Source organism: Rosa chinensis, chromosome 3, assembly GCF_002994745.2.
Source record: "Rosa chinensis cultivar Old Blush chromosome 3, RchiOBHm-V2, whole genome shotgun sequence".
Classification (NCBI taxonomy): domain Eukaryota; kingdom Viridiplantae; phylum Streptophyta; class Magnoliopsida; order Rosales; family Rosaceae; genus Rosa; species Rosa chinensis.
In genome coordinates, this window is record NC_037090.1 from 49,114,184 (window position 1) to 49,133,912 (window position 19,729).

The following is a 19,729-nucleotide window of genomic DNA, read 5'->3' on the forward strand; positions in this document are numbered from 1 at the left end:
AGTAATACTGAAGCCCAGTATCCTAATCACCACACATAGTGGTGTAAGGGTATATACGGGAGTATGTGAGAGTATTTTAGCCTGGGAGCCTAGGAGGCTCACTTGTATGGCTATCATCTTCCCCTACTTATTATATTATTTTTGACTAGCAGGGCTAATCCGATTTCCCTTAACCAGAGGGGCTGGCTTGTCTTTACGAGATTCTCGATTTTAAAGATAAATGTTTTACCATTGTTGCATGCATTGAGTTTTTAAAGGAATAAATGTGGGAAAGTATCAAGGCTTATTTTTTAAAAAAATTATTTTGATTAGTTATTTTTGTTCACTCACTCTAACGTGTTTTTCAATACTTTTCCCCTGGGCCCTTCGGTTTCAAATGCCCAGTTTGTAGGCTAGATTAGTTGAGATCGGGTGTACATGGAGTTGAGACATAGTTGACACTGCTTCTGCATTGTAGGATCTATCGATCTGTTACCCTCTTTACTTTCTATTCTAGCATATCTTTTGTTTTAGAATTGCTCTGATAACCTGTGGGATTAATGTTATTAAGTTGAGTTTTGTGTAATGTGAATTGGAAGATGTTATGATTTGGGGAGCAGGATGGCTCCAGAAGAATAAGGTTGGATTGCTTAGAAATGTAAATGTCTTTCTACAGATCTTGGGTAGTCCACTTTTAGGGGAAGTTCTGCCAAATTTTTGGTAAAATTTCTTCTAAGGTGGGCCCCACAGGGCCACTTCGGATTTCAGGGTGAAATTCGGGGCGAGTCCTAACATTAAACACGTAACCTACAACGAAGATGGAAGTGGTGTACATTATGCCTCAACTTCTATGCACACCCGACCTCAACTAATCTACAGACTGGACACGAAAATCGAAAAACCCAAGGAAAAGCATTTAGAAAATTGTTAGAGTGAGTAGACGAAAAATAAATAATTGCAAGTAAAGTACAACAATAAATTTAATGCTTTCCCCAATTTTATTAGTAAAAACCAAAGCATGGAGTAATGTTTTGTGAAAGTACTTTTAACCCTTTCTCTGGTATTGATATCACAATATCTACCGTAAATCATCTCATTAAATACTAGCATCTCAAAAACCGTTTCAAATCCTCACATTATAAAATAGGCGATGACTAGAGGGTCTCATGCCATTTGAAGGATACTGCCGACCAGATGACGTATATGAGGGTACTGCCGACCGGAATACTAGAAGGCTATGGCTAGAGGGTACCGCTGATTAACCATCTCATGCCATCTGGAGGTTATTGCCGACCATATGACGCATCGGAGGGTACTACCGGCTAGAATATTATCTGAAGGGTATTGTCGATCAGGTAATGTATGCATGTGATAACATAATTACCTCCTCTTATTCATAAATCCAAACTCAACTCTTATAATCTTTAAATATCCATTTTCTGAAATAAATTCTCAATAATTCAAGAATCGGCAAAAACTTCAAGAATACTTATAACTCAAAATGAACTCAAGGCCGATAATAACATTTGGAAAAGAAATCAATATCAAACACCAACATCTAAAATTATCATTATGTCATCAAAAACATAATCTTAAGAAATTCTGATAAATCATAAATAAATAGTAAAATTATTATCAAGCCACGATCATTATCAATTTAAATCAATAAGAGAATTTAATACTCAAAAATATAATACTGCATGCATATTCAATTTAAAAGGCAAATGTCCACTCACAAAATTATGGCTATGATGGCCATCCGACGAATTCCCCCACGAGCTTGATTTACACGTCGACCTGAACAAAATGATATTATGAAAAATTGATTTCCAGAAATGAAAATAAATTGACATAACAAAAATCAAAACCATAAGTGATAATTCATCGAAAGCTTGAAATTTCATTAGAACGAGCTTAAATTTCATGGGTTATGTTGACTCGATAACTATAACAACCTATCTTAAAATGGGGTTGATCCAACGGTTCGATCGACACGAATAATACCCTGAAAACTCAAACCTTAGGAAATTCCGATCATTCCTCAAACATCCACCAATCGTGACAAAATTCATATCCGCAAGTTTGTAATGCTACACACTACCTAACTGACCAAAGTAGAAGACCTGAAGTAGCTGGATGCGCCCACACAGACCGCCGACTCTCACCCCAAATTGAGTAGCAATACCTATGCTAGATTGTTCATTACAATTACCACAAAGTCCAATTTCAATCAAGAGAGATGGAATTTACCTCGAACACTTGATTTGATTCCTTCTCCACAAGTTGATTCGATGGAAGTGCCTAGTACGGTTGGAAAAAAGATTGTACATACATGGTACTATCGGCCATAATAAGCACTTATTATAGTCCTCCTCCCATTGTTAGAAGGGCTAGGCAAGTGTGACCCCCGGAAACAATGCAGGCCAACCTCCAATGACAAACCGGCCTCAGGCTAAACCACTCTTTGACGCGCCACCACGCGCCGCTCAAAGTCGTCCCCTCGGGAATGTTCAAAGCCATCATAATGAAGCATATCAGTCCCACATCGCAAACAAGACTGAGTTTAGTTCTCACTTCACCTATAAAAGGTCCATTTCTCTCCCTTCATTTATTACGCATTCAATACATACCTACCAATACTCTGTCAACATAAATACATTGCATGACTTTAGCATCAGAGGAGCAAAGACGCCAACTGCGGTCTCTCTTCTTGACACTGATGTATTTCATTTGACAGGTAGAGACATTTTGCAACTCCATAAAGATATCAGAAGATTGGGACTCTCGTCCACTTTACCAGAAGCTGACACTAAGTTGGAGGACGAGAACACATCGCTTGCTCGGCCATAAATATAATGTAATATTTTTTATGGCGCACATGAAAAACATGCCGTAAAAGATCAGAAAGAGAAGTCTTTTATGGCGCACATAGATAATGTGACATTTACGGCACACACGAAATACACGCCGTAAAATATCAAAATGAGAAGTCTTTTATAGCGCACAAAAAAACACGCCATAAAAGACAATCTTTTACGGCGTGCAAGGCATGCACGCCTTAATTTGTACGCTGTAAAAGACAAGTTTTTTTGTAGTGCTATTTTGTTGCTTGCTGTGGTATTATATCTAAGATACAAGATATTGCGTCTTGAGTTCTTTTTTCCTTTGCTGCAGCAAGACATGAGCTTGGTCTTGGAGATGATAGATGAAGTTAAGAGTCAATTGTTGCAGCCTTATCACGAGTATGTTAATTCTGACCCAGTGGCTGCACAAGCATCATTTGAAGTTACGCAGCCTCCTACTCATTCAATTTCTAATGCCAGAGAGGAGGATAGTCGTACTGCATCAATAAACAAGTTCTTGAGGCTTATAAAGCAAAAAGATGTGGTTGAGATAAAGAATAAAGTCGACAAGTACTTGCTTGAAGCTGTCAAAGACCAGCCAATACAAAATTTTAAGTTTTAGATTGGTGGAAGAAGAATTCTGCTCGATTTCTAGTTTTTTCTAAAATTACAAAGGATGTCTTTGTTGTTCCAGCTTCAACAGTGGTTTCGGAGGCTGCTTTTAGCCTAGGAAAAGGGTTGTTGACCTATTTAGAGCTTCATTGACTCCTAGGATTAGGGGTTGGTTTGTCTCAATGATTGGTTAAGAGGTAGTGCTCTTAATGAGTAGAAAGAGCCCATGAAGATTGACTTGGAGCTTTATGGTGAGCTTGAGATGCTTGAGTCAGGTAATTTTAGACTTTATAGTATCTTGACTTTGTATATATTTATCTGTGTTATAGTTTGTTAGTTTGTGACTATTGTTTTTTATTTTCACTAAAGTCTGTTGTGACGCAAGTGCCTGACACTGAGGAATGAAGTATGTTGCAGCTGCTGCAAAGTGGACTAAGGGAACAAGCTTTTGAAAGGATTTAGGTGCTGCTGGAACAAGCTGCAACAATTTTTTTTTTGGTTTGATTCAAGTATGAACTGTCTGTAACTTTGGTTTGTAATAACTTTAAATTTTTGTTTGGTACTTTGAACTTGATGTTTGGGACTTTGGAGCTTTGATTTACTGATTAGGTTTGGAAACTCGCTGCTTGGAACTTTGATTTACTGTTGCATGTTAGCTGTTTGGTTTGGAAACTTGATGCTTGGAAACAAATTGTTGGACTATTGGAACTTTGATTTACTTTTGGAAATTACTATTTGGTTTGAAATGTTGGATTGCTGGAGCAAATTGTTGATACTTGATAGTTGATTTTAAGGTTTTACAGATTGTTGATGTTATTTGAATAGTTGAGATGTTGATTTCATGAACATGTTATTTGAATTGTTGATTTAATGAACAGATTATTTGAATTGTTGATTTTGTTGATATTTTGGTGTTAGTTGATTTCACTCATTTTAGGACAGCTAAATTTGTGTACTTTGGTCAAAAATATAAGGAAAAAAGAAAGGCAAACAAAACCGAAACCAATCCGCACCGCACCTAAAAACGGTGTAACCGAAGTAAGCGTTGTCACTTTTTAAAATGCGGTTGCGGTTTGGAATATAGCACAACCGCATGAAGCGGTTCGGCTGCTGTTTGGGCCTAACACCAATCTGCACCGCACAATGCCCACCTCTTGCTTTGACTAGCCCCCACGCGCCTCACAAAGTCTTCCCCTCAAGAATGTTCAAAGCCATTACACTGAAGCATAGCAGTCTCACATCAAAAACAAGACTGAGTTCAGTTCTCACTTCACCTATAAAAGGTCCATTTCTCTCTCTTCATTTATTACGCATTTAATACTTACCAACCGATACTCTGTCAACATAAATACACTGTCTAGCTTTAACATCAGAGAAGCGAAGACCGCGAACCGCAGTCTCCCCTCTTGACGTCGTTGTATTTCATTTGACAGGTAGCAGCATTTTGCAACTTCATGAAGATATCGGAAGATTGGGACTATCGTCCACATTATCGGAAACCGACACTAAGTGGCGGTATTATGAGCATTAACAAAGATGATGCAAGCTTCAAGACCAAGGTGGTGGCACGGCTTGAGGTGTACGGAAAATTGAGAATTGACTGGACTTGTAAAACGGGTCTGCTGCCGTAAAGTATGCTTTGAAACTCCTTTCTTGGCATAAACTGATCTCAACCACTCCTACAGAGAGCAAGAGAAGGAAGAGGCGGCCAGATGGGACCGATGGCTCGCTATCAGGTTGCCAGATGGCGGAGATGTCGCCTAGTCGTGGCTTAGGTTGCAGAGTGGGTCGGGTCCTAGACCGGGTTATGCTGAGAAAAAAAGGAAATAGTGTTTTGACTAAAATAGAAACTTCCCAAAATGGAAAGGTCAAACTGCTACTTATAGTAGGTTCTCTGAAATAGTAACCTTTGCTTTTCAGATTGTAACTTTCTCATGCGAACTCTATTTTTTCATGCCGCATGTCCACGAACTTGATTTAACGTCCTCTACAACTTTCTAGAAGGAAGTTTCTTCAAAAAGTGAATTGTAGAAAAAGTCAACATTTGGAGCCCCTAAAAGTTTGAAACGGAGCTAAAAAGTAAAGATTTTAATCGTTTACCATCCAAATGACCAGTAAATAAGTAATTCTAGGTATGGGGCGTAACAATCCTCCTACCTTATAAAAATTTTGCCTTCAAAGTTTCATACTTGTCAACTGGAGAGATTTCCTTATAAAAATTTTGCCTTCAAATTATGCTGAGTATATTTTTCGAAGAAAAGGAACATATTGATCTTACAAAGACATGATGAAAAGTGTAAGTCTATCAAAGATAGACTGGAAGTATCACTTAACTTAAACAAGATAAAAGAGGTTGAACGTAATTGGCCAATATACTGCACTAACCTCTGATGATGGATGGCTCTCCTGGTGAACCATAGCCTGAAGTCTAGTCTGAGCTGCTAGGCGTCCATGCTTACCCCTCACCTAGAGTTGAATCTGCTTACTACACTAGCACGAGCACCACTGTTGGATGGACCATCAGATACACTACCAGAAGATCCACCCAATGCTTAACTAGAGTTTTGACCAAGTTCCAATATATCCCTCTGAATCAACTATGGGCACTCCCTCATATAGTGACCCTGCTAGCCACACTGATAATACTTTTTACTACCTGGTCGACATTGACCCTCACGGTATTTGCCTCAAGTTTAACACTGTAGAAAGTAGCTTTGACTCAGGTAAGTATCCTAAAGGTCACTAAAGTCACTAGCTAGTTTTATCCTTGAACTGCCACTCATTCATTTGATCATATCTCATCTCACGTCTACCAAAACTCGGTTTAGCCCTAGAACCAAAACTGGTAGGTACAGCTGCCTTCTCGCACACTAGATTCGATTTCATTATACTCAAATTCTTGAGCATTTATTAACTGTACATAGACTGTACTTCTTTTGCTAAGAATCCTGCTTAGCATTTCAATCTCTTCTAGACTTTTTTTCCAAGTCAGGAGTTTAGGTTCACTAAACTTGAGCTCATTTTCTCCTTTTGATGGAGAACAACAATTTTAATAGCCACATTTTGTGCTAATTTTTCTTCATCAAGTATTTCTCGATTCTGTCCTTGTTTCATTTTCTTCTACAGCCTTCTGCAGACTTAATATTCTGATGCTTAACTCTCGAAATCCAACTTCGAGGTCTTGTCTTAACTCCTGGAATTAAGCTATATTATAGTTTCAAACTGATGTATTATTGTTTCTACATTTTCAGCAAGTTTTTCGGTGGGGTGACAAAAGCTTAAAGCTTTGTCATCTACTTGTTTTACTTTTAGATCCACTCTCTGATTCATCATGTTCTAGATATGTGAGTTTCTAAAAGCTTTCTCAAGTTTTCTTGAGTATTTCTTAATTCAACTGCTTACTAATGGATGTGATTAGCAAGATTTTCAGTTCGATCTTACTAATTTCTTTTCAATATCAAAAAGATATTGTTTTTCTTTGAGGTAATCTAGCTTGACTTCAAACTTAGCTACTCTAGAATTTATTTCTTCGAGTTGATTAATCCTTAGATTAAATCTTTCGAGTTGTTCTGTAATCTTTTCAGAGCTCTTGTTCCTAGATAGATTAAGCTTGGTCTTGAGGGATCGAACTCTTCAACTCCAATTTCTCTTTGGAGATGAATATGTTCGTCGTATAGAGTGTTTAAAACTTTAAACACATATTCAATAGAGAACTGATTTTCTTAGATATGCCTTGTATGAAAGTACACTTGCCACTTCACACTTCCTTTTTCAATATAAAAGGCTTGATAGTTCTTAAGTTTGGATTCTCTTTTGCTAGTCAAGAGAAGCCAAGAGGCATAAGCTTTTCTTTACCTGTTTTTGAGCAAAACAGGCTCTGATACTAGCTAGAGCGGATCTAACCGATGTTCAAATAATCAAGAGGTTTTTCTTCTTCCTCAAGAGTTTCTTTGATAATTTTAATCACTTCTTTCAATTTGGTAGATTCTTTTCTGAACTCAGAAGATAATATCCCAATAATTGGGGGTATTTCTACTAAGTTTTGATCTAAAATTGTTCAGTTTCTTTAACTTTTCTCATTCTTCTTGCAATTCTTTACTAGTCTCTTTGCAAACAGAAAGTAATTCTACTCTGCTAAGGATTGAAATTATGAATAATGAAAATTAACTATTTACCTTCAAATATAGAGGATGAATTCTAGCTACAATAAATATTTAACATCATAAATTCAGGATATGGACCTGTCGCTCTGTCATAAAAGAGAATATATATATATATATATATATATATAGACACACACACACACATAGATACAAATATATACACACGAAGCCGTTCAGAAGCGGACGTCCGCAAAACCAAAAAAGTGGGGATTTGGCGCCGTCGTCCATCCTCTTTCCTTGGTTAGATGCTGACGGCGGAGCTGCTCTTGCTGGAATGAGAACAGGCCTCGATCTAGAGCTTTTCTTGCCTATGGACTCGTCAGCTACGAGTTTACAGTTGACCTTGATGGTGCATGAAATTTGTCGCCCAGACCCTCGATCTCGATCACCTTGGCCTTCATATTCATGTTGACGCCGTCCGCGATGCCTATGGTCTCCGTCCGGCAAGAGCAGCGCCGTTGTTGGTTCTTGATGCAGCTGTGAGGACTGACGTCCTCACTTTTACTGCATTGCGGATGTCCGCTTCTGATCGGGTACATATATATATATATATATATATATATATACACGGTTCACAATAAAAGTAAAAGTGAACTGGTAAAAGTTAAAAAGGGTAAATAATGGTAAAAGGTAAAAAAGGGTAATAGTTGTATTTTACTGACTGATTTGGGTAGATAAGGAGAAAAAAAGGAAAAATTTTGTGTGAGTGGGAAAAAAGATTTGTTGGTTGGGTGCATGGGAAGTATTTTCGTATAAATAAGGTAAGGAGGCAGTTTCCCATCTTAAAAGGCATCATTGTTTCGTAATTAGCCCATTCATGAACGGACACACACACACACACACACACATGAGGGTCTTTCCATTAAGGGATATCTTTTTATAATAATTTTAAAAGATCCCTTGTGGGACCCATTTTTCGATCTCATTTTGGCATCTCGACCGTTTAGTTTTTAGGTCCTAATTTCAATTAAATTGATAATCATTAAGGTATTGAACTAGATTAAATCAATGGACGAACTGAATCTGTCCAACTTGAACCGTTCATTTTTATAATTGTAAATCACAGTTGTGAATGCTTTAATGATCATCAATTGGGCTAAAAATTTGTAGAATTGATCTACTCATATAGACCAAAAAATTGGAAGGTTGAGATGTGGATATTTGATTGAAAAGTGAGTGTAATAAGTGATCCCTTAAAATGGAAAAAAAAAAAAAAATCGGTCACACAGGACTATCAATGGGTCGTGCTGGGTCGGGTCAAGGTATTTGTCATGTCACAAGAGACAAACCAAAACCCAACCACTATGCCAAAAAAATGCTTCATACCATACCCGTCAGACGACAGAAGATATTTTTTCTGTTGTCTGAATTTTTTGAACGTGTTTAGGTAATAGTTTTAACTAATTATGTTGTCTAAATAATATCAAAATCAATACTAATTAATTTTTTTTTTAAAGTTTGTTGTAATTTGAAAAATTCAAATAGCAGCTCTTACTAAATTATTTCTCCTTGTGTGGACAAAAACATATTTTTGGCTTAACTACAATTATCCCTCCTTTTCTAACCTAGAATCCGTGTTTTCCACATTTATGGCACGTTTACTTACTTGGAATGGAAAATAATCATGAATCGGAGACAAGTGGAATGGGAGAAGAAAGGAATCGGTATTGATTCCGGAGGAATGATTCCTAAACCCATCTCCCCCCTTTGTAATCGAATTCCTGAGTATTCAGGAATTGATTCCTAATAAAGAGGTGAGACCTACATCTATTCCGATTCCTTCATGTGTTAGTAAAAGCAGGAATTCTTTTACCCGGAATCATTCCGATTCCTTTATGTGTTAGTAAACGCAGGAATGTTTTTACCCCGTAATTATTCCCTTTCTTTCCAAGTAAGTAAACATGCCCTTACTGAAAAAATGAAAAAGCTCATCGTCTTCGTTTATTCTTAGTTTTCCCTCTCCTGACCTAGCAGCTCCTCTTCTTTGCCGCTCTTGCTCCATCACTGCTCTCTCGTTTCGGTCTACAAATCAACAACCAAAGCAGCCTCTCACCATGTGTTTTCCCACATTGGTGAAAAAAATCAAAAACATAGCTCTTTTTTCCCTCGCGCTCTCTCGACCTAGAGCAACTAAAGCTACCTATTAGATCAATTCATTCCTCTCATCTCAAAGCCAGGAGAGGTTCTTCTCCCCAAAAGAGATGGAAGCTAGAGGTACACCCCCCGAGCTCAGTTTTGGACACAAAAGATTCTTCTCCAACCTCTCCTCCAGCTAGCTTGGGTTTTAGTGGGGCTCTTCAATTTCACGAATGATTCCGAAGTATTGATTCACTGTTGTTAGATGGTAAGCCTCTTTCTTCATTTTAGGGTTTTGACTTTGATTTGTTTTGTGTTTTAAGGATTTCTTGGAATATTGATTTGGGGGGTTTTTGCTAATGTCCTTTGAGATTAGGTTTGGGTGTTAGGGCATTTATCGATTTAGAGATGCGGGTGACTGAAATAGAGTTGGGTCTTACTCTAGTTTAGGGATTTGCTGTTGGGTTTATGGATTTGGGGATGGTTTGTTCTTCAAATAAGGTAAGCACTTTGCGTAACTTCTATTTGGATTGGGTGTTTCATATTCTAGAGCAAGTGGGTTTTCTGGGATTTGTACTAAATGCATAGCTTGCTTCATTCAGTTGCCTCAAACCCAGCTGCCTTGCCGCAGCTCTGGGAATAGAGAAATCGTGGAATCTCCTTCTGCCAAAATGGGTACCTCCTCCTCTCTTCTTCTCTCATTCTCATTCCACTTTTTGATTTCTCCACTTCCTTTCAGTCATGGGTAACTCTGATTTTGCTCAAATTCTTCCAATTTCTGTTTATGGCTGCCATGTTTTTATTATCATCGGCCTTTTTAGTTAGTTTTGGTGAAAGAAACAAACTCACTATTATAGGTTTGTGCATCTGGGATCTTGAAGCCTCTGTTGTGCTTATAATCATATTTAATCTTTCTTTTGTATACTATTTCTTTGCATGTTCCACTTGTGATTAATTCAAAATAATATTGTTGATTTCTTTTATTAGCCCTATGATGGAAAACTCATTTTTGGGAGTGGTTCTATGGATTATTGCTAGGTGTGTGTGTGTGTGTGTGTGACAAGACCCAACCCGAGATTTCACCCTGAAATCCGAGGTGGCCCTGCAGGGCCCATTTTTTGAGAAAATTCGGCAGAACTTTCCCTGAAATGGACTACCCTAACCTAAAAAGAAATAAAACCACACTTCTAAGCAACCATCCTTATACTCCTGGAGCCATGCTGCTTCCCAAATATCAACAACTCTATTTTCACATTAAATAAATCTCGTAGGTTATCAGAGCAATTCTAAAATAAATATCAAGAGGATAAAGGATCAATAGATCCAACAATGTGGAAGCAGTGACAACTATGCTTCAACTCCATGTACGCCCGATCTCAACTATTCTCGCCTGCAAACTGGGTATTTGATACCAAAGAGCCCAGGGGAAAGTAATTTAAAAAAAAACACGTTAGAGTGAGTGGACAAAAATAAATAATCAAGATAATTTAAGTTAAATAAGCTTTGATACTTTCCCACAAATAAATTATTTTCAAAATCTCGATGCATGCAATATTTATAAAATATATTTCTCGCCATACAAAAATTCTTGAAAACGCACCAGCCTCGCTGGTTAGAAGAAATCAGACTAGCCTCGCTAGTCAAATAATAATATCATATGGGGAAGAAATTATCACCATACGGGTAAAGGAGTCCCTTAGGCTCTACCCTCGACTGCCACTCACACATAGATTGTGTGAGGAGGAGAACTAATAACCTCGACTACCACTCACGTGAGGAGGAGAATAAATCACCTCGACTGCCACTCACAAACACAAAGTAAGTGAGGAGGAGACACTAACAGAACGACCCAAGTATGGTGAGGAAAACATTCAAAATCCAGTAAATCCATAAGGCTTCCCCAATTTCTCACGAGAAAATAAATATATTCCAATGACAAACAGGCAAGAAATATTCAATAACTATAATTCCATTGAAAATCGCATCTTCGATAATATTTCAAAATCTCAAAATCAACAAATAAAAATATAATATTAAATTCGGGAAATCACTTCGGAAAATAATTCGTCGAAAATCATACAAATCATAATTTCAAATAATAATCATATATCAGAGATAAACATCGAAAACTCAATATCCAAAAATAATATCACGAATCAATTTCCCAAATCATAATCTAGATAAATCATAATTAATCTTCGAAAAATCAATTCATATTCCCGAAAATAATTCATAAGTCCAAATCCGAGTATAATAAATTCAATTCCGAAACTCATATGGAAAAACAATGCCAAAAGTATAGTCCAAAGCCAAATATTATGCTTAATAAATAAAACGATAAATAATTATATAAATCAATAATCATTTCGGGAAAATAATTGCATGCATCATTATTTAAAACGAAAGTCTACTCACAGTACTATTTAGGCGATCACGCATAAGAGCTTCTTCGCTAAATAGTAATTCAATACGCCGCCCTGTGCAATTATAATCCGTAAACTAATAAATAGATGATGAAAATTTGATTTACGATAAATAGGAATTGAATTTCTAATCTTCCCATCTACGTCCAAAGCCTTCGATTCTCATTGGATTCCCTCCAAATTTCACCAATAAAATCAATTTGTCAATTTATAATTTCTAGACAAATTCGAGAGAAATCCAACGATTGTATTCTTGTAAATTGATAACCGAAATTTTAAATCATTGGAAATTCATAATCGATTCAAAATTTCTCCCATCTTTACCAAAATCACATATTCAAATTCTACATCAATTATATGATTTAATTAGCCAAAAATAGAAGTTAAGTTACTGTTCAAGCACCACTACTGTTCGTGTGGCGGCGTTTGCGATTCCGACTTTTCTAGAAGAAGTTATGGCAATTTAAGTGAAGACAGTTCAGATTTGACGGAAATCTAGAAGGCCCAACACATATATTTGGAAATATTCATTGTGCCACATCATCATTATATGTGTGTGTGTGTGTGTCTCTTTGTGTGAGTGTGAATTTGTTGTAATTTGGCTTATGGTGAAATTAGACGCTCTCATACTTCTATATATATAGAATATGTGCATATATATTTTACATGTTATGACTACGGTTGACCGATTCGATCGGATTCAAAAATATGGTGAAATTAGCTAAATTTTTTACCACACTTATAATGTAATATAATAATCTCATCCAATGGTCGGTTTTTCCATTTTATTTGAATTGATAGAGGTTACCCTTTGGAGTGTATGATATATAAATATAGGTTTATAAGAGTAACTAAGTTTGACCTAGTTGATCGAATTCGAAACGAGAACTACATTGGCTGAAATTTTTACAACCACCATAAAACATTACAATCTCTCCATCGAGCGGTTGGTTTCTCCAAATTCATTTGTTACTTCATGTTTGCTTTAGAATGAACCTCAACAATTTAAATGCAATGTATAAGTTATACAACTTTAGGAGGCAAATTGGTATATGCCAATGTCTTTGTAATTAAAATTGAAGTTTTTATTTTATGTTCACGCACATCCATCTATGGAATATTTACAGACGTGATGTGAAAAAATAAGCACGTTTCGCGGTCGTTGTGTCATCGGTCAACTAAGAAAACATATAAGTGACGACAGTTGACCAATTCGATCGGATTCTAAAATATGGTGAAATTGGCTAAATTTTTTACCACACTCATAATTTATTGTAATAATCATATCCAACAGTTGGTTTTTGTGAGCCCCCGAAAATTTATTTAATGTAGAAGGTAATTTTCGCCAATAAGATTCTTCCGCAAGGTGATTTAAGTGAAGGAAGTGACTTTGGAGATTAATTTGGTGTCGAGACTACTAATTGGGCTATTCGAACTAAGTTCGGGCCGAGATTCCTTCATTTGGGCCTAGAAGGTCATAGAAGTTTATTGAGGCATTGACTTGTTGAAGTTTTGAAAATGATAAATTGAGTTGTGACAAAGTTTTGGCTTTTGAGTTTTTACGAAACCGGGTTCTGGGCCTAGGAAGAAGTCGAGAAATAACTTAGGAAGTTTCTGACGAAAAACGTGTAAAAGAAAAGCTATGAACCCAAAACCGAAAGCAATTAGCTAGAAGAGTTTCGTAATTTGTCGCAAGGGAAAAATGGACTTTTCGCATGGGCTATGAATAAATGGGTTAGAGAAACCCCAAGGTCTCCAAAATCTCTCTTCCCCTCCCTACCGTACCTCTCTTTTCTCTCTCTCGACCCATCTCTTTCTCATCTTCGCTCTCTGCACCGCCGAGAAAATCCCATCTCCGGCCACCACCTCTCGTCACCGCCACCTCCAATCAACTCAGCACCAAAATCCGACCCAAACCCAGGAAAAATCGACCCCATGCATTGACTCCGGCCTCCACCTGCGATCCTCCAAACCGCGACACCACTGCCTTCCCAAAACCTTCGATTTCCAGTCGCCGATTCACACCACCACTACCAGAAATTGAAGCACCAAGCCCTAGAGAGCCAAACCCGAACCATAGCCTCAAGCTCCGACCACCGGAAAATGCCATGCTAGCTCACCGGAACTCGAGGTTCTGCTGTCTTCATTCTCCGATCTCCAGCTCGAATCGAACTTCAACCCTCCAAAGCCTCGTCTCCGACCCGACGCCGGAGAACTCCGTATACACCTTCGCCGGCGATCTGGGCTTCTGCAAAGCTAGGGTTATCACCTCCGGCCACGATTGAGCAAAGCCATCACCTTGAAGAAGCTTAGGACTGCACGAACCACCATAATCCCTAAATCCCGACTTCGGACTCTGATCAGAACCACCGCATGAGCTACACGCGCCGCCGCTGGCGCGTGAGCACCCCAACGCTGCCGTGTAGTACCGCCGACGACCTCTCCTTGCTTCGGTAAGACGAGCTAAAAGCCCTCTTGGTTGATTGATTAAGTTTTAAATCCAGATTAGAGTGGGTTATTAATCTTGAGTTCTTTGGTTGGCGTTCTTGAGTCCTGAACATGGAAGCAACGATGGGGATTCTAAAGAAAAAGGGGAGTTTCTGGTAGTGTCATCTGATGGGTTAAGGAGGACGATAAAGAAACAAGAAGAACTGCAGGATGCAGTATGTCTTAGAGACTAGGTTCGATGGGGTTGAGTTAGGGTAAGAAATCCTAGCCTTGAACTTATGATTTCAGTTTTGTTGGGATATTGAAATTGATTGATTGAGCAGGTTGTTTTGTGGTGGAGAAAAACACCTGAATTGTTGGGTCGAGGACATTAAGCCGAGGCTACCAAAGAAAAGATTTGGAAAGGTTATGACTTATGAGAAAGGTAATAACATGATGAAGGAAATGGATTTCTGTTTACTGTGCTTGTATTGTATCACTTGAAATCAAAAGAAATAAGTGGACATGGATAATTGCTTACTTTTATAGTACTCGGCTGATTGTGAATGAGTTGGTGTGAATGAGGTTATGTGTGTGAATGGCTATGTTTGGCATAGAAGGAAATTGATAAATGATAATGGGTCGTTAATGAAAAACGAGTTACGTTGTGAACTAGGTTAAGGAACAATCGATAATGAAAATAATGGGTTTTGTATATTCAATTGAGGTTCATGAAACAAGGTTAGAAACTCGAAGTGTTCTAATGTCACCATATCCCGAATGAGCGTTACTACGTTAAGTGAATCGTTCGGGAATGGTAGTCGTCATTTGTTTTCTTATGGTGGTAATGCTAAACAATTTTCGGGTCAAAGTGCTAAGTATAATCACCATATCCTAAATGATTCAAATGCTACATCATTTGGATTATTTGGGAATGGATGATAAGTTTTAACGACTAAAACAAAATTCGATGGGTTTCAAGGAAGTTAAGTAAATACTTTGGTTGCTCGGTTAATTGAGTTATAGTGTAGTCAATGTACTCATTGGTTTAATTTTATTATAAAGGACTTGTGCGTGTGCACTTGGATTGGGACAAAAGATCGATAGTCGGAGACGAACCTAAAAGTGGACAAGCACTCCAATTCCAGGTAGGGTGAGCTGTCCCTTCCTTGTTAGAGGCTTTTCAGTATATGTAGAATGCTATACTATGATAGTATGTTGCCTGCAAGAACGTTTTTGGTTGTTCATTAGTCGATGCCTCGTGATACATGTGTTTTCAGACCTGATAATTGCTAATTACGAAAACCGAGGCTAGACTTGCATGTTGAGATACTGTACCCCTGTATGTTTATACGTGTGACCTGAAAGTGAATGGGACCTAGACGCTTAGATTCCTAGGGATCCCACGGTGTCGATAACCGTGAACCTCCGGAGGGGGCCGTGCTCCTATGTTTGTCGAGGAAAGATAAGTATAGACAGTGAACCAGTCATAGGAGACTCAGGGCCAGGAAATGGACACTTTCGCTACTTGTAGTCAGAAGCACTACAGAGTAGTTGGCCGGTTCTCGAATTCAGGACGAACCAGGTCGGTCACCGATTTGTTTTATTTTAGCCGGCAGGTAAGTATCTCGGAGCTCCAAATTGTGTGAAGCATACTGCATATGCTTTATAAAAGAAAATAAATGTTTGTGGTTGCCTCTTATTAAAAGTATTTTTCGAGAAACGTGCACAATATTATGTAGTAAATATTTTTAAGTATATTATCTTTCAAACCTAGCATGGTTGGGTCGGCCCCTACTGGGCATGCGAGGAGGAAAGCTCACCCCTACTATAGTGTGCAGGTTTCGAGCATGTGGTCGGGAAGCGTACAGGGGAGGCACATGGCCCGGCTTGGCGCATTTCTCTGTAGTTTTATCAAAAGGAAGGTTTTGGTCCCTTATCAGATTTTGAAGTAATTTGGTTATTTATTTCCTCACTAATTTATTTGTTTTCTATTCGCTCATTCACAAAATTTCGAGAGACCCGTAACCCTGGGGCGCGTCTCTCATACTTGTTTTCACTTCGTGATTTGTTATTTTCCAAATTGGACTCCGATTGTAAGCCCAAAACTCCTAGCCCATTTCAAATTCCGCTTTTGAAAATATGTTGTTCGGTTGCTAGAATGTTTTGAGACATTTGTCCAAGAAAGTGTTTTGTAAACCAACAACCTGAACCTAAAAGGCCTTGTGATTTCAGGTTAATGAGTCATCGGGATGTCGTTAGTGACGTGTCGGTTTCTCATTGGCTCGGGGTCGCGGCGCTGTGGGACCCCTATCTCGGGTCACCACAGTTTTTCCATTTTCTTTGAATTGATAGAGGTTGCTCTTTGGAGTGTATGATATATAAATATAAGTTTGTAAGAGTAACTAAGTTTGACCTAGTTGATTGAATTCGAAATGAGAACCAAATTGGCTGAAATTTTTACAACCACCATAAAACATTACAATCTCTCTATTGAGCGGTTGATTTCTCCAAATTCATTTTCCACTTCATGTTTGCTTTAGAATGAACCTCAACAATTTAAATGCAATGTATAAGTTATACAACTTTAGGAGGCAAATTGGTATAAACCAATATATTTGTAATTAAAATTGAAATTTTTATCTTATGTTCACGCACATTCATCGATGAAATATTTACAAACGTGATGTAAAAAAAAAGTACGTTTCACGGTCGTATGCCATCGGTCAACCAAGAAAACATACAAATGACTACAGTTGACCAATCCGATCGTGTTCGAAACTATGGTGAAATTGACTAAATTTTTAACCACACGTATAATTTATTGTAATAATCACATCTAACGGTCGGTTTTCCCATTTTCTTTGAATTGATAGAGGCTGCTCTTTGGAATGTATGATATACAAATATAGATTTATAAAAAAATTAGTGTCTTTAAATATTTATTTTAAATAAAGCCCACAAGGCCCGTCCAAAAAAAGCCCGCAAGGCCCGCCTTATATGGACGGGTTTGGATCCTTCGATTTATAATAAAGCCCGGCCCGGCCCGCAAGTATTTAAAAATATAATAAGGCCCGGTCCAAGCCCTCTATGAATGGGCAGGGCCGGGCCCGGCCCGTTGACGAGGCCTACTTTTAGTGTACAACAACTATTCAAGAAGAACATTACGTTACCAATTAATCATTTTGCAGCTCAATGTTGAACAACAACGAATAACAAATTGCAAGAGGAAAGGTAAGTAAATATCAACCGACAACTTGCTTTAATATATCAACCAACCATGGTAAACATGTATAGGAAAGATTTCTGTTAATGTCTAAAAGTCTAGCGGTAGCTGGACCTTAGTTAACGCTGATCCGGCAGGCGGATCGATACCTTTGTTGTGAATGGTTCCCGTTACCTGTCAAATAAAATACAATGGGCGTCAGAGGGAGACCGCGCCGGGCGGTCTTCAACTCTCCGATGCCTAAGTTAGTCAATGTATTTATGTTGACAAAGTAACAGTAGGTAAGTATTGAATGCGTAATAAATGAGGAGAGAGGAGAGGACCTTTTATAGGTGAGGAAGAGGATGATCTTCTCCTTGTTTTCGATGTGGGACTGATGGTGCTTCAGTTCCCAGTTTCAGTAGCTTCTGATGCCATCTTGACACGGCGCGTGGCGGCGCGTCGGCGGTGCTTTGGGGTTGATCCGGGGCTCAGGCGGTAACCCGGCTAACTGTCTTTACGTCAGTCACTCATATGATGGGCGTTGGTACCCCCGGTGGTACCATGAGCGTGGCTCATTATAGCTAATTATGCTTGCAAATGGACATGCATGTACAATTTCTTTCACTCTGTTTTGGGATTAATCATTAGTTTTATGTTTCACTACAGGTCATGTATTGTGGTAATGTGCTAAGTTGGTGTTGTAGATATTTGGATTTGATTAGTAAATGATAAGTATATCTGTAGTGATGTCACTATCTAGACCCTTGTCATATCACTTTGTTAGTCTATTAAATTGCAACTTCTCTTGTTTACTACCACTGATAAGGAAGTATTATCTAAAGCCTTTCTCTTCATTTTTTCCCTTCAATCCTTCCCCTCCCAAATTTTTCTTCTCTTCTAAGACCCAATATGAACCATAGAAGCCAACAAAGTTGATCCCATAGTGGATCATAATTGACATAATTAGTTGACAGATCTTTTGGCCTTATTTAAATTTGGACTTTAACCCGTCTCATATTTTTATCAAGCTGACTGTTTGATTTGTTATTATAGGTTCATTTTGCACCTGGAAGGAATTTTAATTTTCAAAAATATATCAAAAGATCATTAGAAGATGACATTGGTGGTTGTGGGAATCAAGTTTCTTTTTATCCATAAAGTAGTTATGTTATATCTCATGAAGAGGATGTTAAACAGTGACAAGCGTGGCCTGTGACCCACCATTGTACTGATATTGTCCCAACTTAACCACCGGATAGGTGTTGGGTTTTAATCACAAAAGGCCTCGGTACAATTGGGTGAGAGCTACCCACTTATAAGTTATATTTTATTTGTCACTTTTCCAATGTGATATATTTTCTCTCCAACACGTCCTCTCACGTGCAACCTAACTCTAGGTCTACACGTGAAATTAATTAACAATCCAATTTCCACATTAAAAATTGGGACACAAGTTTCATATCGGAGACTTGGCCAATATAACAATCTAAGGCCCATATTGGACACTTGGTAACAATCCAATCGGAATATTCCGATGGCAATATAAGGAACCCAAATTCGGGCCCATAACAATTGGAGACACAATTGGAGAGAGACCTGCTCTGATACCATGTTAAACAGTGACAAGCGTGGCTTGTGGCCCACCATTGTATGGATATTGTCCCAACTTAACCACCCGATAGGTGTTGGGTTTTAATCACAAAAGGACTCGGTACAATTGGGTAAGAGTCACCCACTTATAAGTTATATTTTATTTGTCACTTTTCTAATGTGGGATCTTTCCTCTCCAACAGAGGACTGTATGCTTTTTGCAAAATATTCTACGATACTTGTAGTCCACTATTATGGGCTACGATGACACTCTATTTGCTTGTCAATGTTCATGGAGATTAACTCTTGTTTTGTTTCCTTTTTCCTATAACTGAGTTGGTCTTTTCTTTTATCATTATATTTGATGTTGTGTTATTTACTCAAGGTTTCTTTCATTTCAGGATGGGA